General features: G+C 38.4%; 1 pseudogene; it reads left to right on the top strand.

Annotated features, from left to right (window-relative positions):
• Positions 1–786: 786 nt before the first annotated feature.
• The window catches only part of LOC102871225, a 30,582-nt pseudogene continuing 8,474 nt past the window's right edge, over positions 787–22,894 (top strand).

The raw sequence follows: 22,894 nt of genomic DNA, 5'->3' as shown, positions 1-22,894 counted from the left end.
TGGGGGGAGACTCAGAAAGATGGGATAAATTATGTATATGGCATTGAAACAGATGAGGGAGAGAACTGTTTAAAAGGGATATATGATTGGGTATTATTGTCATGACAGAGTCTAGAATAAAGGCTGCACAGTGGAGTGGACTTGGGGGGAGGGATTACTTAACAATGAAAGAATTTTTCTTTTACTTTTCAAAGAGAATAGCAAACTGAGAGGGAGTGCAGGGGGGGGAGTACAATAATGAATGAATGGAAATCCAAAGTCTCTGTAAACTTTCATTAAAATTAATGTTGTTGTTGTTGTTATGTTCTATTGAGTTGTAGACAACTCATAGCCACCCTATGAATGAAAGACCAGCGCACTGTTCATAGATTTTCGGTAGGCAAGCCATTTCGGAAGTGGATGTCACTCCTGCTTCCAAGTTTGTTTTAGCTGGGGAGCTCCATCAAACGCTGTCCTCCGTGGGTAACCATTATTGCATTTGGCACATCAGTGTCACAGTGTTTGGCATCACAGATACCAGAGTTACCTCTGTAGAACAAAAAAATAAAACAAAATATTCTACTCTTAACTGAAAGATCAGCTATTCAAACCCACCAGTCACTACACACTGCACTGTAGAAAGATATTGCAATCTGCTGCTATGAAGACTGAACAAAGCAAAATAAATCTATTGGTAGGTAGGTATTGCCCCACACTCCCACCTCCCAGGGACTCCCCCATTCCTTCCTCCTCTCATTCTTCTTTGGAGCCCTGGCACAGGAGGGAGACCAGACACCAGACCTAGAGATGGCAGATGAAATTGCCAAGGCTCAGACCATTCAGCCTGGTGGTGGTGATACAATCTTTGGCAAGATCATCTGCAAGGAAATCCCAGCCAAAATCATTTTTTTGAGGATGTACAGTACCTCACTGTTCATGATGTTTCACCTCAAGCACCAATACATTTTCTGATGATATCTAAGAAAACTATTATCCAGATTTCTGCAGTGGAAAATGATGATGAAAGTCTTCTCTAACATCTCATGATTGTTGGCAAGGGAAGTGCAGCTGATCTGGGCCTGGAAAAGGGTTATCGAATGGTGGTGGATGAAGGTTCAGATGAGGGACATTCTGTCCATCATGTTCATCTCCACGTTCTTGGAGGCTGGCAGATGAATTGGCTATGGGTCCGTTCTGACATGATGGTACACATGTGATTATCTGCCTTTGAAATCCCACTGGAGGGTCAGCTAGGAGTCAATTTTGAGTCAATGGCTGTTACACAACAACAACACTGGTCCCATAGACTGATGTGACCTCTGAAGTGGTAGTCCTTACTTAGCCTTCATACATGGAAGGAAACACATCCCTATTGCTTAGTTTTCAGTCAAACAATAGAGAGGCCTACGAGGTGGACATCAGGGAGGCCCTCGCTCCCTCAAATAATCAACCATATAAAATAAAAAGGGGCAGCATCTGTCCAGGGTAAGGCTTAAAAGGCAGAAATGGCTAAGCCAAGAGGATTATGTGAATACATACGAGAAATATAGGAAGGAATTGGGAAAGGTGTGGTTATGATGGACTATCATTAATATCATAAACTGAAATGTGTGTTAATGGCTGAATGGAGAACCAATTCATTTTGTACATTTCATTCGGGTCACAACAAAAAATAAATAATCAAGGAAAGAGCAGACAAGCCCAAATGGTGGAACATTCAATAAAATATGGGAGCTCTGTGGGCTTAGTGATAAGAGTTGCACTACCAACACAAAGGCACAAGGTTCGAATCTTCCTGCTGCTCTGAAGAAGGAAGATAGGCAAACTCCACCCTTACCATTTACTGCCCCTGAAAACCCACTGGAGGGCCAGCTATGAGTAAGTTCCACCTTGATAGAACATAACAACATAACAATAAAATAGATGACTTCTTTCTCTTGCTGTGTGCGAATGAGTCAGAAATGACACTCCAGTGGGTTTTCACAGGCAGTAAATTGCACATGAGAGGAATTCCCACCATCTGTGGAGCAACTGGTGGATTCAAACAGGATACCTTAGGGATTGCAATGCAGCTTCTTACCACCAGAACACCAGAGCTCATATTCCTCAAAGTTGCTTAGGTCATCAAAACAGAAAATCCGAGAACTGTTGTCAACTTCGTAGACCAGAGGAGACCAGAGGGACATGGCATCTAAATGCAAAACAGTATATTCTGGCTTGCAGCACAGGCGTTTCAGTACTGAGTTGCTAACGGAAAGATTGTGGGTTCAAATTCATCAATGGCTTCCCGAGTGAAGGATGCTTCCAGTCTGCTTTATTTCTTCCCATTGGGCCTCCACCCACCTTGGTCTGCTTGCAAAGAGATGTACAGCCCTGGAAACTTCTTGCAACAGTTCTTTGTTCTGTTGGGTCCCTAAGAATTGGAATAGACCCAACAGCAATTTGTCTTTCCCTGGGTTTTGGCTCTTGGGTGGAATCCAGGAATTAAAAAAAGAAGCATTAGGGAAAGACTAATGAAATTTAAATGAAATATGGAGCTTGGTTAATAGTAATATTCCACTGAAGTGTCTTAGTTGTTACAAATATGCCTTAGTAAAATGGTACAAATGGGAGCAACTGGATTAGAAGTACTATGGGACTGTTGTAACTAACTTTGCAATTTCTTTATTAAATAAAGTTACTTTGGAATAAAATGTTTACTTAACATCTAAAGCATTGATAACAGAACAATAGATAGCTCTGGATGGGCCAGACAGTTTGAATTTCTATGTAATCTAGTAACAATTACCAAGAGCTGCATATATAAATACTGTAGAAACCTGAGCAAACGTATTGAGGTGGATTGATTCAGTGACTGGGATAATTGGGATGGGAGTGTCAGAGACAGTGTGATTGGCACAGGACAGAGTGGAGTTTAGGGCTGTTGTACATAGGGTCGCTATGAGTCGCAAGCAACTCGACGGCACATAACAACAACAAAAAACATGTCATGATTCTAGTTATCCGAGGATACCAACTTTAACATCCCAATAATCCCGCTGGTTGGTACGTACTCTAAGGAAAGTCACTATATTTACATAGTACATCTTTATAATACAACCTCACTCATTCTCACCATGATCAAATCAAAACTGACTCATAGCACATCCTCCAGCTAGTTTTCAGAGACTGTAAATTATATGGAAGGGGATTGAGTGTCCATCTTTCTAAGGAAGAGCAACTGGTGGATTCAAATTGCCCACCTTTGGGTTGGCAGTGCAATACCTTATGCAGCAGTTCCAAAATCTGAAGATAGGACCACATTGGAAAATAATCAGAAGAGAGAAAGGCTGAGTTGGATTGCTGCTGTTGTTGTTAGGTGCCTTCAAGTCGACTATGACTCACAGTGATAATATGAACAACAGCTTGAATCTCTGTCCTATCGTGCGCCACAACCTCTGGCATGTTCAAGGCCATTGTTATAGTCAGTGCCTATCTCTTTGAGGGTCATCCTCTCCTCTTCTCTCTCTGTCTCTGTCTCCTTTGACACTCCCATCCCAATTATCCCAGTCACTGAATCAATCCACCTCACAGAGGGCCTTCCTCTCCTGCGCTGCCCTTCCACCCTCCCAAGCACGATGTCACTCTCTAAGGACCGGTCTCTCCTCACAACATGTCCAAAGTATGTTAGACGGAGTCTCAGAATCCTTGCCTCCAAGGAGCTACCTGGTTTAACCCTTTCCAGAACAAATCTGTTTGTTTTCCTAGCAGTCCATGGTATTCTCAATACACTTCTCCAGCACCACAGCTCAAAGACATCAATTCTCCTTCTATCCTCCTTGGTCATTGTCCAACTCTCTGATGCATTCTTGAAAATGGGAACTAATATGGATCCCTCTTGGTAGCTAAGCATATCCAGAACAGCATCTGTTGAAATATGTCAATTGGTATGCCATCAGTTCCTCGGGCCTTGTTTTTCACCAGTTTTTTGAAAGCAGCTTCAATGTCTTCCTTCATCATCACAGGTTCTTGCTCATATATTGTTTCATGAAATTCTTCTGTGTCGGCCAATTCCTTTTGGTACAGTGACTCTGTATACTCCTTCCATCTTCTTTTAATGTTTCCTTGATGATTTAATATTCTGCCCAAAGCATCCTTAAATATTGCAACGCAAGGCTAAAATTTGTTCTTTGCTCCTTCAGCTTAAGAAATGCTGAGTGAGTTCAGACCTTTTGATTTCCTGACTCCAGCTTTTTTGCACATTTCATTATTACTTTACTTTGTCTTCCCATGTTGCCCTTTGAAATCTTCTGTTCAGCTCCATGATATCTTGATTTCTTGCCTCTGCTTTGGCTTCTTGGCACTTTACTGCAATATTCAGAGTCTCTTCTGACATCCGTCTTGGTCTTTTCTTCCTCCTCTACCTTTGTAATGACCTTTTGCATTCTTCATGGATGATATTCTTGATATCTTCCCACAGCTCATCTGATTTTTACTTACTGGCGTGAAAGGCCTCAAACCTGTTACTGAGATGGTTTTGAAATTTGGATGGGATACACTCAAGGTCAAATTCTGGTTCCTGTGGATTTGCTTTTGTTTTCTTCAACTTCGTCTTGAAGGTGCATATGAGTACTTTGTGGTCTTTTCCACAATCAGCACCTGGCCTAGTTTTCACAGCTGATAATGGGCTTCTCCAGTGATACTTTCCACAGATGTAATCTATCTGATTCCATGAAATCCACATGCATAGCCTGGATTTGTGTTCCTTATAAAAGTATTTGCAATGACTAAATCATTGAATGTACAGAATTCTATCATTCTTGCTTGCTGAAACTGAGGAGGATCTGAAGCACTTGCAACAGAACTTCAAGGACTGCAATATGCATTGAAGCTCAACAACAAGAAAATAAAGATTCTCACCACTGGGATGATTGGCAGCATCATGATAGATGGTGAAGAGATTGAGATTGTCAACAGCTTTAGTTTGCTTTATTCCACCATCTACACTCTTGGTACCAACAGCCAGGAAATTAAAAGATGAATTGCATAGGGAAAGTCTGCTGTCATTGACCTCTCCAGAGTCGTGAAGAGCAAGAATGTCAGTCTGGAGACTAACATGCACCTGATCCAATCCTTAAGTCTTCACAACTACTTGCTATGCATCAAATAGTTAGATAATCACTAGGGACAATAGAAAGAGAATAGATTCTTTTGAGCTGTGGTGCTAGATAAGAGTACTGAATATACCATAGACTGCCAGGAGAACAAACAGTTTCATCCTAAAGAGGGCGAAATGAGGCTGCTCCTTGAAGGCAAAGATTCCGAGGCTTCATGTCTTGCATGCTTTGTGTATGTTGTAAGGAAGGACTAGTCCTTGGAAAGGGTCTTCATGTTTGAAAGGTTGGAAGGACAATGTAAGAGAGGAAGACCCTCAATGAGATGGATTGATTCAGTGACTCGGGTAATGAAGGTAAGTGTGTCAGAGACAATAAGTTTGGCACAGGATAGAGCAGGCTTCAGGGCTTATATACATTGGGTCTATATTAGTTTCAAGTAACTCAACAGAACATAACGACAATAATTTGGTAGCTGTGACGATATTTGTTGGCGTAGGCTGGTGAGAATCTCTAGTTGTATATGTTTTCTGAAACACTTAAATTAATAGTCCACAAATCCCTAGAGCTGGGTGTTTTGTTTGTTTGTTTGTTTACCAGTGCCTTCAATGAAGTTTGTATAGAATTCTTTCTTCAGTACTACTGGTTCTTTATTACATGCTCCTTCTCGAAATGATTCAACATCAGCTAATTCTTTTTGGTACAGTGACTCTGTGCATTCCCTCCATCCTCTGACGCTTCCTACATCTTTCAATATTTTACATATAGAATCCTTCTTTGTTGCAACTCAAGGCTAGAATTTGTTCTTAAGTTCTTTCAGCTTAAGAGATGCTGACCTGATTCTTCTCTTTTGATTTTCTAACTGCAACTCCTTGCCTACTTCAGTATAATATTTAACTACTGTGTTATTGAGGAGTAACGATGTCAGTTTGAGGACTAAGATGTGCCTGATTCAGACCATAATCTTTCCTATTACTTTCTATTCATCTGAAAGCTGGACAATGGATAAGGATAACAGAAGAATTGACACCTTTGAGCTGTGGTGTTGGAGAAGAGTATTGAACATCCCATGGATGTGTGAGAGAACAAACACATGTGTTGGAGAGGGCACAGCTGGAGTGCTCTTTGGAGGCAAGAATTATGAGACTTCACCTCACATACTTTGGGCATGTTGCTAGAAGGTGCTATTACTTGGAGAGGCACATGATGCTGGGAAGGATGGAGAGCCAGCGAAGAAAAGGAAAACCCTCACCCAGGTGAACTGACAGGGTGACTACCACAATGGGATCTTGTATGACAGGAAGTGTGAGCATGACACAGGATAGCACAGGGGTCAGATATTTTGTTCATAGCGTTACTATGAGTTGTACTCGATGACACCCAACAATAACAACTGTGTTATAGTTATGTATTATAACAAAATATTCAGTATAATACTTAATTAGTGAGTTATAAGGCAGCTCTGTTGGCCCAGTGGCAAGAAGTTGTGCTGCAATCCCGAAGGCACCCAGTTCAAATCCACCAGATGTTCTGGAGAAGAAGAATGAGTAATCTCCTCCTGTGCGATTAACTACCTCTGAAAACCTGCTAGAAGATCAGCTATGGGTCAGTCCCAACTCAATGGTACACAACAACAACAAAACAACAACTCTGTTACACATATTCCTCAGGATTATAAGAGGGCTTCTTTAAACTCACAAAGGGAATTCACAAATACACAAAGCAAATCTCCAATATAACAATTAAACATTAGGAGATTTGCTCTAAAATGTGGAACATGATATTTGTCCAGAAGTCTTAACTAATATAATGAAGGAAGGAAAAAATATCCAATACAAAATTTGGGGAATTGGGGAGTACAAAGCAATTGTTTCCAAAAAGTAATTATCATCTCCAATATAACAATTAAACATTAGGAGATTTGCTCTAAAATGTGGAACATGATATTTGTCCAGAAGTCTTAACTAATATAATGAAGGAAGGAAAAAATATCCAATACAAAATTTGGGGAATTGGGGAGTACAAAGCAATTGTTTCCAAAAAGTAATTATCTACGTAGAAAAGCCAAGCGAATCATAAATGTAGTACTATAATTAATTAGGGTTCAGTAAAAATACTGGTTATAGAGTCAACATGCACATTTAGTTTTCTGAGAAACTGCCAAATTGTTTTCTACAATGGCTACCCATGTTGCATCTCCCAAGTAGAAGCAGAGGCACATCTATGGAAAATAGCAACTATGAAAAGCACTGAAATTGTTCTCCGGTGGTAACACCTGACACTCGTCTTTTAAATTTACAATAATACAAGTAAAAAAAAAAATACAAGTCAAGCTCATAATCTTTTCCTTAACACATTACACCACTACAGGAAAATTACAACCGCATCTACCTTGCTTTCACTGATGAAAATTGGTCTATGATGTGCTCAAAGTCATTTCCCCCCCAGCTTCTTCTCTTTCTACATTCAGCAAAGCAAGATCACACAGTCGGCCTTGACCCACGGGGGCTCAAATATAAAAGCAGGTCTTAACTTGCTGAAAGATCTCTCACAGCTGGTGATTGAAACTATGATGGTTAATAGAAATTCCTGTGTGCCTCCCCCCACTTTAAATAGCATCCAGGCCTCATACCATGCCTGCCTTTCCTTAGATGCGCTTGCAAGTATGAGAAATGTGATTGATCTGAGGCCTCATCAGCATTTGACGCTGTTTATATTTTTATTATCATTATTATTTTTTAATGGTTCTGATTTTTTAAAAAAAATATGCTTTTGAATTGTTGAAGAAGAATGTTGAATATGGACTGCCAAAATAACCACCAATAAATCTGTACGGAAGAAGTCTGGCTGTAGTATTCCTTTGAAGCAAATGCTTTGGTGATACTTTCAAGAGGGACCAGTCTCTTAGTAAGGACATAGGTCTCGGTAATGTAGAGAGTTAGTGAAAAAGAGGGAACTCATCAATGAGGTTGACGTTGTGTCTGCAACAATAGGCTCAAATATAGCCGTGACCTTGAGTATGGCACATGATGGGGCAGTGTTTAATGTTGTCGTGCACATGGCTGCTATGAGCTGGAACTCACTCAATTGCATCTAATAAACAATAGTTATAGGTACCTGAATGGTCTCAAGTATGTCATAGATGAAGAGGATGGCACAGGATAGGACAGGGTTCAGGTCTATTTTTCCTAGGATTGCCATAAGTTGTAGTTGACTGCACATAAAAACAACAGTAGCTAATGATATTGGATGTCATTTCATGTGTTTATTTACTGTTTGTATATCCTCATTGTGGTGCTGGAGAAGAGTATTGAGTATACCATGGGCTGCTAGGAGGCTACTCCTTGGAGGCAAGAATTCTGAAGCTTCGTCTGACGTGTTGCAAGGAGGGACCAGTCCTTGGAGAGGGGCATCATGCTTGGGAGGGTGGAGGGACAGGATAAGAGAGGAAGACCCTCTATGAGATGGATTGATTCAGTGACCGAGGTAATGGGGATGGGTGTTTCGGAAACAGTAAGGCTGGCAAAGGACAGAGCAGGGTTTAGGGCTGTTGTACATAGGATTGCTTTGAGTTGCAGACAACTTGACAGCATATAAACAACAATAACATTGATGAAATAATGCCAATTTGTTAAGTAAATTATTCATGTTACTGTTGAGTTACAGCTTGCTCAACATTCTTGGCACCAGCAGTCAGGAAATACAAAGGTGAATTGCATTAGGTACATCTGCTGTTAGGGACCTTTCCAGAGTACTGAGAAGCAACAATGTCATCTAGAGACCAAGGTGCACTTGAACCAGTTCATGGTCTTAGCAATTACTTGTTATGTAACAGAGAGCTGAACAATGACTAAGGATGAGAGAAGAAGAAGAATTGATGCCTTTGAATTGCTGGAGAAGAGTCTTGGACATACAATGAACCACCAGGAGGACAAATATGTCTGCTTTGGAGAGAGTGAAACCAAGTTTCTCCTTGAAGGCTAGGATTTTGAAGTTCCATCTCACATACTTTGGACACATGGCCAGGAGGGACCAATCCTTGGAGAAGGACATCATTCTTGGAAGGGTGGAGGGAGAGCGCAGGATAGGAAGACCCCAGATAAGATGGACTGATGCAGTGACTAGGGCAATGGGTGAAGGTCTGTTGGAGTCATTGAGACTGGCTCAGGAGGGGCAGGCTTCAGAGCTATTGTACTGCATACTGTCGCTATGAGTGGCAGGTAACTTGATGGCACTTAGCAACAACTGTTGAGTTTTGAGAATTCTTTCTACACTGTGGAAACTAGTCATTTATCAGATATTATTTTCTATCCTGTGACCTAGTATTTCATCCTCTTAGTAGAGTTTTCAAATGGGAAGCGATCCAATTTATCAAGTGTTAAATCACATTCTTGGTCTCACCCTAGGTTCTCCTATGTTTTCTTTTCAAACTTTAATACTTTTATATTTTATATGAAGTCTGTGGTCCTTTCACTTTTGTTAACTTTTGGATATACTCTGAGGTTATGATTGAAGTTCTTTTTTTTTTTAATTGTGGATTTCTAATCGCTCCATTGGCATTTATTGAAAAAACTACATTCTTCCATTAATTGGAAGGTAAAGGAACCAAAACACATAAAATTGCTTTGTAAAAGAAGAAGAAAATGGAAGGTTTTACTTCACCTGATTTCAAGATGTATTTTATAGGTGCAATAATCAAGACCGTGAAGTCCTGGCAGAAGGACGGATGTATCACTGGAACATAATAGAGGTCCAAGAAAAAGCTACAGCCTGGAAGATAGATTCTGGACAAAAATGCAAAAGCAGATCAACAATAATGGGATAGATTGTGCATACTGTGTTGAAACAGATGAGAGAGAGAACTGTTTAAAAAGAATATCTGATCAGGTATAATTGTCATGACAGAAGTCCAGAACAAAGGTTGCATAGTGGAGTGGACTTGGGAGGAGGGACTGTGTACCAATGAAAGAATTTTTCTTTTCTTTCTCAAAGATAAGAGCAAACTGGAGGGAAGGGATGGACAGGGAGAAAAGCACAACAATGAATGAAGAGAAATCAGAAATCTCTTTAAATTTTCATTAAAAAGAATAATAACTGGAAAAAAGAAAATAAAAGACAAAAAATCTCAATTTAAACGTCACACATTTTGAATAAAATAGTTAAATAAATCTTAGATTTAAGTGAAAAAATTAAAATCTGAAAAGGAGACACAGGAGAACACTTTCAGGACACTGGTCTTGATGAAGCGGTCTTAAATGTTACTGTTATTATTGCTGTACTGCATCAGAATCAACTCAAGTGGATCCTCCAATAGGTTTGTAGAGGCTGTAAATCAGGTGGGAGGAGACTGTCACCTTTCTCCCCCTTGAGCAGCTGGTGGACTCAAACCCCCTGCCTTTAAATTGGCTGCATGACTCCTTACTCACTATGCCACCAGATCAACAATAGGAAAACAGGATAATTTTGTCCCTATCCAAACGAAAAATGTTTGCTATGAGACAACACTTACAAAAATGAGCAAAAATCAAACTACGGAATGAAAATAATATTTACAAACTATGTGTCTGCCAAAGGTCTCATATCTTGTTTGTTGTTAGATGTTATTGAGTAAAACAAATTAAAAATTTAATTATAAAATGAGGAACAGACATTTTGAAAGAGGATGTTGCTGTTGTTGTTATATGCTGTCGAGTCCCTTGCAACTCACAGTAACCCTATGTTAAACAGCCCTAAACCCTGCTCTTTCCCTTGCCAATCTCACTGTCTCTGACACATTTATCCCCATTATCCCAGTGACTAAGTCAATCCATCTCATCAAGGATCTTCCTCTCTTGCTCTGTTCCTCCACCTTCGCAAGCACTAAGTCGCTCTCCAAGGACCGATCCCTCCTTGAAACACGTCCGAAGTGTGTCAGACGAAGCTTCAGAATCCTTGCCTCCAAGGAGCAACCCTGCTTCACCCTCTACAGGATGAACTTGTTTGTTCTTCTAGCAGTCCATGGTATATTCAGTACTCTTCTCCAGCACCAAAGCTCAAAGGCATCAACTCTCCTTCTATCATCCAATAAGCACATGAAAAGATGTTCCATATCACTATTAGAAGCAGTGCAGATTGTTACGTATTCATCTACTAACTGAAAGGTTGATTGCTCAAACCCATTCAGGGGAAAACGCCAAAAAATCAAAACTCAAACCCATTGGAACCAACTCAGAGCTAACTATCTGGTAAATTTTCAGAGCTTCTAAATCACATAGGAAAAGATTGTCCACCTTACTCCCTCATAGCAGCTGATAGATGTTTTTCAAACTGCTGACCTTTGGCTTGGCAGTGCAACTCCCTACTGACTGCTCCTACTCAGAGTTCCTGAAAAGACTGGCTTGGTGATCATAAATACCTTACAGAGCCCATTTCTGCTCTGATATGCACGAGCTTGCCCAGAGACAGAACTGACTGGACAACAAACGGTTAAGTTGCCATGAGACAGTGAAATTAAAAGCACAATGTGATATTATCATATACCTATAAACTGACTAAAAGAAAATTAAAAATAGCAACAACACCAAACCTGGTGAGGATGCTGGGAATGTAGACTCCCTCATGCATTGCAAGGAGAAATAATACAGTGACTCTAGCAACTTTGGAAAGGTGGAATGTGGAATGCTTATAGTTGAAGGCTCTTAGGTGAAGTCCTTTAAAAAAAAGTCCTTAGTAGAAAGGCTATGCCTTCCCTATGTTCACTGGTAGTTACTTTATAAAACAAAACATTCACTTACCATAACCTATAACAAATCAAACCCCACTCCTGTCAAGTTAATCCTAACAACCTATAGAGTTAATCCTAATAATCTATAGGGTTGTTAATTCTTACAAACTATAGAGTTACTTGTATAATGATGAAAGTTATACAAGTGTTCAGGTATTTCGTTCATAGGGTTTCTAAGAGTCATCTAAGACTCAATAGCACTTGACAACAATAACATAGAGAGAGTTCTGTTGGCCTTGGGGTTAGAAAGTTATGCTACCGAGCCAAAGGCGGGTGATTTTAATCTGAGGCCCTCATGACTGGTTTTAATTGTTTTTGGTCAAACATTCTTCTAAGTGGTATAGCACTGGTCTGTCCATTTGCTGTACAGAGGTAACTCGTGGTTGCTGTGATGCTAAAACACTGTGAAACTGGTGTGTCAAATGTGATAATGGTTATCCATGGTGGACAGTGTTTGGTGGAGCTTCCCAATGACCAGTGCTATTCAAAGGCATTGATTCTTCTTTGGTTGTCCATATCCATCATCCAATTTTCAGATGGGTAGGAAGCAATTAAAAATACCATGGCTGGATCAGGAACACCTTAGTCTTTAAAGTGACATCATTGCTCTTTCATACCATAAAGAAGTCTTTTGCAGCATGTTTTCTCAATGCAACACATCTTTTTATTTCTTGATCACTGCTGACATGGGTGCTGATTGTGGATCCAAGTAAAATGAAATTGTTGGCAACTTCAATCTTCACCATCTAACACAATCTCAGTACTCCAGTACTGAGGATATTTGTTTTCTTGATGTTGAGATGCAATCCATTTAGAAGGCTGTAGTCTTCGATCTTCTGTACAGTTTGAAGTCTTCCCACTTTCTGGAAACAAGGTTGTGTCATTCACATAGTACAGGTTGTTGATGAGTCTTCCTCCAATTGTGATGCCATCTTCTTCTTCATATAGTGGAAGAAGGGGAGAAGCAAGTACACATACAACATTTAATGAATGGTATGGCAAAGGAAGTGAAGAAGTTTTCATCATGGCTGTCTTTGAGTAAACAAACAGAGTCCCTGACCAACACCAGGACATCAGATAGACTTGTTCTAGTGGTCACTGACACCCATCTATTCTTTCCCAGAAAGGCTTTCCACAGAAAGGGATGATTAGAAGAACTAGTCAGAGTCTGAAAATGTCCTAATTAGATGTTGGTTTGTGTCTTTCTTTCAGACCCTTATTTCTTATTTTTCTTTTTCTCCTTCTCCATGTTGCAAGAAGGGATCAGTCCTTGGAAATGGATGTTATGCTTAGGAAGGTGAAGGGACAGTGCAGCAGAGAAAGACCCTCGATGAGAGGGATTAATTCAGTGATTTAGGTAATGGGGATAGATGTATCAGAGACAATAAGATTGGGACAGGATAGAACAGGGCTTTGGGTCATTATTAGTTGCAGGCAACTCAATGGCACATAACAACAACAACTAACTCTTTCTTTCCCACCTAATTACAGAACTAGAATAACCTTTAAATCTTCATAACCAAGACCCAGATAGCAACATTTTTTTACCAAACTTCACACTTCTGATTAATGGCAGAGCTGCAAGTTCAGCAGGAGTCTCCAGCAACAAGTCTGTGTCTCGCTTACTCTGAGCTATGTCAAGGACATCTTTGTTCTTTAACATTTTGCAGAGGTCCTTCCCAGCAGATCTGCCCAGCACACTACGTCCTTTGATTTCTGGACTGCTGCTTCCCTGGACTTTGATTACAAAACAGCAACGATCACCTCAGAGAATCTGAGAGCCAGGAGACTTGTATAGAAACCGTTCAAGTTAATTATTTAGAATATTGAAAAGAGGTTAAATTAGGCTTGCGGCATTTTTTATTTCTGAGGTGGCAAGTGGTAGGATTTACCAGTGTGATTTGGTGTACACATCAAATCTGCCCATGTCCTTTATTAAAGACCTCCATGGTGTGTTCAACAGAATCGTCTGAAAAAAAGAGCTGGAGCAAGACGAGCCATCCTATTTTACAAAATCAATCCTCTTACAATAAATATAATTCATAACCACATTGATAAACAATGACAAAGAAAACTTGATATTATGCACTTAAGAGTGGAAATGTGAGAAAATAGATGCTCTCAATCATTTGGAGGTGTATAAACTAGCAGTCTTTTTGGAGGAAAATGTAGTACTATCTAGAAGAACTGAACATGCTAATGATTATAAATCTAACTAAGCACATAAAGGATTTGTGTGCTGCACACTACAAAATTCTGACGAGAGAAATTAAATAAGACTGAAATAAATGAAGAGACATATTGTATTCACGCATTGGAAGGCACCACATAGTAAAAATGTCAGTCCTTGCCAAATTGATCTATAAATTTCATACAAATCCAATCAAAATCCTAGCAGGACATTTTATAGATAGATGAGATGATTCAGACATAAAGCGAATGGAACTGGAGTAACTAAAACAATCTGGAACAAGAAGAAGGAAGTTGAGGAATTATGCCACACAGTTCTGTGACTTCTTACAAAGCTACAGTGATCAAGATAGTGTAGTATTAGTGAAGAAAAAAGACACATAGATCAAAGGTATAGAATCCAAAAAGAAACTTTTCCAAATATACCAACTGATTTTCAGGATATGTGCAAAGAAATTTGATGGTACTCTTTTCAACAGAAGACTCTGGAACAATTAAATATAAATAAGAAAAAAAATCCCAATGAACTTCCACCCATATCTCCAGCTATATAAAAATTACTTTAACATGAACCACAGATCCAAATCTAAAACAGGACTTTTTAAAGAGGAGAAGACAAGAATCCCTTTAAAATTAAAATCTGAAAAATTAAAAAAAGAAACCCATGCAGGAATTATAACCCCATAGCTCTGAATTCCTAACAAGAAGAAATAGAACCAGAGTTAATGTCAGTCACATAGAGAGAGAGAGAATGAAAACAATGACTGACAGAGAGGAAGAGAATTACCCTATGCGACATCTAGTCACCTTAACAACCAGAAGATAGTACATTTAAGCAGGCAGAATACTACACTGAGATGGTGACACAGGGTAGATCTAGAGTGAGAAAAATTAGGCAGAAGGTAAACAAAGAGAGGTAAATTCAGGCAGGCAGATGAGAAAGCTGTGATTCAGACAATCACTGTCAGAAGTGGGAGTGAGCAAGTGAAAAGAAATGAAGCAACTCATTAGTAAAGATACCCGCCCCGTCCCAATCCCCTGAACCAGACATCCACATTGAAGGGAAGGCTTGGATGGAGTTACTGAACTCTGGAAATTCTCCTCACTCAATAGGATCTGGGCAGGAACTGGATAATTGGCTGTGCCTGCCAGCAAATTCTGAGGTGAAATGTCTTTTTCTGCTTCACTAACACAATTTCCTAGTGGACACAGAGGCAGCAAAAGGAGATTGTCCATCTTTCTCTCTCAGAGGACAGAGTGGATTTGAACCACGTGTCTTCAGGTTACTAGTGCAGCACTAGGAATACAAAAGATAAGTATTTAGGGCTTTCAAAGAGCTCATGAAAACCACATTCACAATTTACATAAACGCAGGGATAGTATCCTGGAAGAATTCATTAAAACAATGCAAAAGCAAAATTAAAAAAAGTAATTAAGCATTTACAAATGATGCAAAAGTGGCAAATAGAAGTTCAGAAAATTAGAATTAAAATTTCTGAGATAGGTAACATATCAGAAAGGCAAAAGGGCAAAAAATTCTCACCACTGGACCAATAGGAAATATCATGACAGAGTGAAATGGTCAATTATTTCATCTCACTTGGATCCACAAGCAACACCTTTGCTACTACCAGGTGAGAAATTAAAAAACGTATTGTATATGAAAGTCTACTGTCTGGGACCTCTCCAAAGTACTGAGGAGCAATAATGTCAGTTTAAAGACCAAGATGTGCCTGATTTAGGCCATTGTCTTTTCAATCACTTGCTATGCAGCTGAAAGCTAGACAAGGAATAAAGATAGTGGAAGAATCAGTGCCTTTGAGTTGTGGTGTTGAAGAAGATTATTAAATATTTCATAAACTACCAAGAGAACAAACCTATTTATCTTGGAGAAAGTGCAGCTAGAGTGTTTTTTGGTTTTTTGGTGTTTTCTTTTTTTTTTTTGAGACAAGGCTGGAGAAGCTTCATTTTGCTAACTTTAGGCATGTTTTTATGAGGGGCCATTCATTAGAAAGAAACATCGTGCTAGGAAAGGTGGGAGTTCAGTGAAAGAGAGGAATATGCCCAATAGGATGAGTTAACACAGCGACCTCAGCAACGGGCTCAGGTATGTCAGAGATGATGCAGACGGGACAGGGTAGGACAGAGTTCTGATCTTTTGTTCACAGGGTTGCTGTGAGTTGTACTTGATAGCACCTGGCAACAACAACAAAGGGTTATATGGGACACGGCCAAGAGGAAAATCTTATGTGTGACTACAATTCTAGAACAAGAGGAGGAGAGATACACAGAGAGAGTTAGCATGAGAGAAATCAAAGATTTGTTAGCACCAACTTAAATAATAACATGAAAAACAGTAAGTTCTCTCTCTAGGAAGCTCTATAAACTGTATATAGTCTAGACACCAAAAGAAACTCATAATGACATACTTAATTCAACTTTCCAAAATAAAAGAGAAGAAGTTATAAGAGGTCAAGAAAAGCAAACTATTACTTACAATGGCTGACTCTTAAGTCTAAAGTCTGGTTTATTGGCAAAAGGCATGCAGCATGACAAGAAAGCAATGACATGACATATGTAACATAGAATGAAAAATATTTCCAATGAGGAATAGTCTTATAAATTAGAAACTAGAACATTTCCAAATAAACAGAAATTAGGGGAATATATGAAAGTTAGATCAACCTAATAAGATATGCTAGAGGGTAGATGAGAGAGAGAACTGTTTAAAAGGGACATACGATGGGTATTCTCATCATTACAGAAGTCCAGAGTGAAGGCTGTATAGTGGAGTGGACTTGGGGAGGAGGGATTGTACAACAATGAAAAAGTTTTTCTTTTCAAGGAGAAGAGTGAATTGGGAGTGAGGGTGTGGGTAGGGAGAAAAGTGCAACAATGAATGACTTGGAAACCTAAGTCTCTGTAAATTTTCACTAAAATTAATTTAAAAAATGAAGAAATGAAGCATGTTAAAAAATGCTAAAGGGTATCCTTTGGATAGATACAACCTGAGTTTAAGACATGTAACAATGAAATGTATGTGAATACCAATTGACTTTGTAAACTATTCCTTAAATCTCAATAAGGTGTTTTTTAAATGACTCTTAAAAGAAAACCTTCTAGACCTTGGGTTAGGCAAATATTACTTAGATATGACACAGAAAGCAAAATGAATAAAGAAAAAAGAAATGCAAATAGTACTTAATAAAAATTTAAATTTAAAGCTGCATTCTGTAGAAGTCAATGTTAAAAGACAGAAAAGGCAAAATCAATTGGAAGAAAATATATATAAATCACACATCCAACAGAGAATTCACATCAGTTATATTTAAAAATCTCAAAAGAATCAATAAGAAAACAAAATACTCAGTAAAAATAAAGGAAAAACTAGAATAGAAACTTCAACAAAGCATATATATTCATGGCAAGTGAGTACAGAGAGATAAATACAGCATTATCCACTTGGGAACCACAAAATCTATGATAAAATATCACCATAGAATACAATAAAAAGTTCTAAAAAATTGTTTTTGCAATACTTATCATAACATCAGAGATTATACCAGCACATAATATCAAGTCCCAGTGAGAATGCAGAGATGCTCTTGGTGTTATTGTGAGGTGTCACTGAGTCAAGTACAACTCATAGTGGCCCTGTGAACAACACATCTGAACCTTGTCCTATCCTATGAGTTCTCACAGTCTCTGAAACACTAGATCCCATTGCTGCAGTCACTATGTCAATCTACCTGATGAGGGGTTTCCTCTCCTTCAATCTTGAGCTCATATATTTTACAAATGAGAAATTAGAATGTTTTAACCACCTTAGAAAATGACATGACATTTTATTATAAACACTTACTTCCATATGACCCAATAATCTCATTCCTGGTTATTTACTTTTTATTATTATTATTATTATTATTATTATTAGTCTTAACTCCCACTCATTACTGTCATGTAGGAACTGACTCCCCACTGGCCATTCATCAGGTTTCTGAGGCTGTAAACCACACAGGGGACTCTGTCCATCTTTCTTCCATGGAACATGGACTGCCAGAGAGAAGATGACTTTGGGTCGACAATGTAATTCCCTGCAGATCAGGCCATGTAGAGGAGTAAAAAATTATATATTCAAAAAAAATTTACACTGAAATAGCTGTTCTATTCATAATTATCCCAAGTTGAAAGCAATTTAAATGTCATTCAGTATTGCTACCTCAAAGGCAGTCAGTTCAAATACACAAGTGGCTCCACAGGAGAAAAATAAGCAATATTCTTCCATACGATTTACAGTCTATAAAAACCTGCTGGAAGGTCAACTAAGAGTCAGCTCTGATTTCATAGTAATGGCTTTTGAATTGAGCCTTTTTGTGCAAGACTACCACCTATAGGGGGAAAAAAGAAATGAAACACTGATACATATAAATGCTCATTTTCAAGTAAATTTTGACTCATTGAGACACTATAGGGCAGAGTAAACTACCTATAAGATTTCCAAAGGCTGTAATCTTTACAGAAACAGACTAACACATATTTCTCCCAAGGAGCAGCTGATGAAATCAAATTACTTTTTAGTTATCAAACAATACGGCTGTAGTGTGCATAACAATTTGAATAAATCTCAAAAGCACCACTGTGAGTAATAGATGTCAGTCTCAAAAAGGTATCATACTTTTTATTTTGTTGATGTGACATTCTTGAAAAGATAAAATTACATTGATGGAAAGCAGATCTGTAATTGTCAGAGTAATTTCTGTATCAAAAATGGCCTCCTCTTTTGGTTTCCAAGACTAATTTAGAAATTACAATAAAAGAAGACTTCACATCTTTCTACCAAGGAGGCAGTGGTAGATTCGAACTATTAGACATGTTCAGTCCTCACATTAGCAGCACTACACCGCCTCTGTTAGATGTGAGAGGTAGAAAAGAATATTTTTATGTACAATAGCAAGAGGGAGATTTGGTGGAGCTTTCCTGTACCACAATTGTGCTGACAGTTACATGAATTTACACATGTGTAAAAAAACCCCTAAAACTAAACCCTCCCAGGACAGAGAAAGGCCAGAACCTCCCACACACACACACACCATCCCATTGTCATTTGCTTCTTTTCTTGCTACAGCTTCAGGCCCTAGAGCTTGCAGCCATTCAACCTATATAACCAATATACAAGAGCCTGTCAAAATACCACCTTCATCAAATACAAGAGTGAAAAGAAAGCCTACTGACTGGGAAAAAAATAATTGACAATACCATTTCAGACAAGAGTCTCATATCAAACATTTACAGAATCCAATAGGGCTTCCACAAGAAAAAAAAACTGATCACACAATTACAAAATGGACCAAAGTCATGCAAAGAATTTTCACAGAGGAAGCTATTCAGATGGCCAACAGACACATGAAGAAATGCTCAAAATCACTGACAATAAGAGGAATGCAAATCAAAACCACGATGAGAAACCATCTCACTCCAGTAGCAGTGGCAAAGTTTATAGGATAACAAGTAATAAATGTTGGAGGGGATATGGCAGTATAGGAACTATTATGCATTGTTGATGGGATTGTAAATGGTACAACCGCACTGAAAGGCAGTTTGGCACTTCCTCAAAAAGCTAAACATAGAAATTCCATATGACTCAGCTATTCTACTGCTTGGAATATATCCCAAGAGAATGAGAACTGAGGCACAAACAGACTTGTACACCAATGTTCACAGCAGCATTATTCACCATAGCAAGAACATGGAAACAGTCCAAATCCCCAACCACAATTTAATGGACTGAGAAAGTGTGGTACATTCACATGATGAAACACTACATAGCATGCAGGAGCAATGGTTTTGTAAATTACTACCTAACTTGAGAGGGACTGGAGAGCATTATGCTAAGTGAACTAACTCAACCCCATAAGGACAAATACTGTATAAGACCATTGTTGTTGAAAAGTATAAAGATCCAAGGTGGGGAAGAGGAGGAGCAGAGGGGTTAGAATGGGCAGAAGGGTGTTAATCATAAGGTCACTCAATGTGATGGGTAGACGGAGGAGTTGGGAAAGGAAATGGGAAAGATCTGGTGTGAAAAACAATGTATATAAACTTTGTAAATAAACCAGAATATAATAAAAAAAATTATTAAAAGAAATTAAAAAAAATTGAAGACAAAGACCTGCCCTGAACCATCACTGAGAGTAGAGAAGAAAGTCGAGGATCCTAACCTTGCCACTCCAAAGAGCAAGAACAGAGAACAAAAAGAACCCTGCTTCCAATGGTACACCTGGTTTTGTGCCACTTTTGAGACAAAGGAGGACAAAAGACTTCAGGAGAGAAGATGTCATCAGTTGAGACTCTTTTTCCCAGAGCCAGCACTTTCAAATGCAGTGGAGAGAAGGGCCTGGAACTCCCCTAAGACAGGCTTCTTTCTCCATTTGGAAATCCCTTCCTCCGTGGGGACATCCCAGGAATCAGAGAGTTCAGTAGAGTTTAAGACAAGGAACTATAAGCAGGAGAGGAACTCACTCTCTCAGCTGGCACATGGAGGTGCTAGACAGAGAGCTGCCTTCAAAGACTTCTGATCAGAAACCACTTAAACGGAGTACCTCATCTAGTACTTCTCTGTCACTCCACAAAGAAGAATAACAGAGTTGAGAGAGGGGACTACAATCAGGCAAGATTCCTGTATGGCTGTAATGCAGACAGAACCTAAAGGAATTTAGGAAAGGTAATATTTTCCCAGAAGGGGCTTCCAGCAGAGTGATTGACCCACCCTATAGATAAAGTATTGTAAGCCAGCAATAAATCAAAACCACCAGAAATATTAGAAGTATAAACAACTTATAAAGACGCAATAGAAATGCCTTAACACCAAGAAAAACTTCACACAATGTCAAGAAAGCAGCAGGCAGCTCCAAACCTTGTGAAGACAAAAAAAACAAAACAAAACAAAAACCACCAAAAAACTAGCAAATAAACAAATTAAGGTGCCTCCAGAAAAAGCAGAACATATTGAAAACCCAAAGAACACCCCACAGTCAGGAAGGCAGCAAATATGTGTTGATATGGATACTTTCAAACAGCTACAGAAGAAAGTGCAAATGACAGAAGAAACAAAGGAAGCCAGATATAAAGTGAATACCTCAGAGGCAGAGAATCAGAATACAGTGATGTGCAGTTATTTGAAAATTTACAGAAGAAGGTGCAAATTATAGATCAAACTATGAAAGGCATTAATGAAGTGGATATTTCAGAGACAGGGAGCCAGAAGAAATATACTGATGAGGAGAACCTTGCACAAAACTAAAGAAGAAAATGCAAAAGATGCAAGGAAGAAAGAATTGAAACCACCAATAACAAGCTACGTGAACCTAAAAAAAAAATATTAAAAAAATCACAAAACGGAGAGAATAAAGCCAACACAATACAGGAAATAACAGAAATGCAATAAAAAAATATTAAGACCAAAATGGCAGAAGTATCCAATATGCTGATGGGACAAAAGTGTAGAATAGAAGAGATAGAACAGAGAATCAGTGAGATGAAAGACAAGAATCTCAATGGAAACACACTGTAAGAAAAATTAGAGATAAGACTTAGAGAAAATGAAGAATACATTAGAATCATGAGGAATTACATCAAAAGAAAAAACACACATATGATTGGAATTCTAGAATATGAAAGAGGCAAGGAAGTCACTGAGAAAATTGTGGAAGAAATTCTAGAAGAAAATTGTCAAGGAACAATGGAGAATGGAGAAGTCCATATTCAAGAAGATAACTGAACATCAAATAGACTAGGCCCCAAAAGAAAAACATCAAGACATATCAGAGTCAAATTCTCTAAATTAAAAGATATTGATAGAATATTAAAATCAACATGAGAAAAACAAAGTGTCACCCACAAAGGAAAATAATTAGATTAAGTTCTAATTTCTCCACAGAAACCATGCAAGCAAGGAGCCAATGATATGGCATGTACAGGAAGTTGAAAGAAAACAACCACCAACCCATGACCCTGAATCAAGCAAAGCTGTCCATAAAATACGAAAGAGAAATTAGGTCATCTGCAGAAAAGAAGGAACTTAAAGAATCTGTGAAAATAAGGTCAAAATTATAAGAGATTTTAAGGGAAGTCCTTTATATAGACATACCAAATAAAAATGGATAGACCATAGTAACCAGAAACAACAGAAAAATAAACACAGCAAAGTAGCAATAAAACCTGTCCTGTAAATAATAGTACTTAATATGAATGGAATAAATGCTCCAATTAAGAGGTAAAGAATAGTATATTGGATTAAAAAGCAAAGCCCATCAATATATTGCCTATAAGAGACACATTTAAGAAATGAGGAGAAAGAATAAAAATTAAAGTCTGAAGGAGTGGAATGCAAGTAAACGGCATCCTCAAAAAAGCAGGAGAGACAATACTAATCTCTGATAAAATAGATATTAGGATAAAAATTACCATAAAAATAAGGAAGGCCATTGTATAATGATTAAAGACAATAGATCAAGAAGACTTAACTTTGCTCAACATCTATGCACCAAATGATAGGCCTGCAAAATATATAAAGCAAAGGTCAATAGGCTCAAAGAGAGAAATAGACAGCATCACAATATAGTAGGAAACTTTAACACACCATTCACACCAAAGAAAAAGTCTACTAAAAAAAAAAAAAGTAAAAAAGTTGCAGAAAATCTAAACTATACAGACAATTCAAACTTGTTGATGTTTTCAGGGTACTGAACCCAACTAAAAGTCAATTTATTATCTCCTCTAGTGCACATAGTACATTCTCCAGGATTTATCATATACTAGGACACATGGCAGGCCTCAACAAATTAAAAAACATTGAAATAATACAAAGTAC

This window comes from Elephantulus edwardii, unplaced genomic scaffold (genome assembly GCF_000299155.1).
Source record: "Elephantulus edwardii isolate Elephantulus edwardi_28Jun2011 unplaced genomic scaffold, EleEdw1.0 scaffold00086, whole genome shotgun sequence".
NCBI lineage: Eukaryota > Metazoa > Chordata > Mammalia > Macroscelidea > Macroscelididae > Elephantulus > Elephantulus edwardii.
Note: the sequence above shows the minus strand (reverse complement) of the source record. Positions and strands in the feature narration are given on the sequence as shown.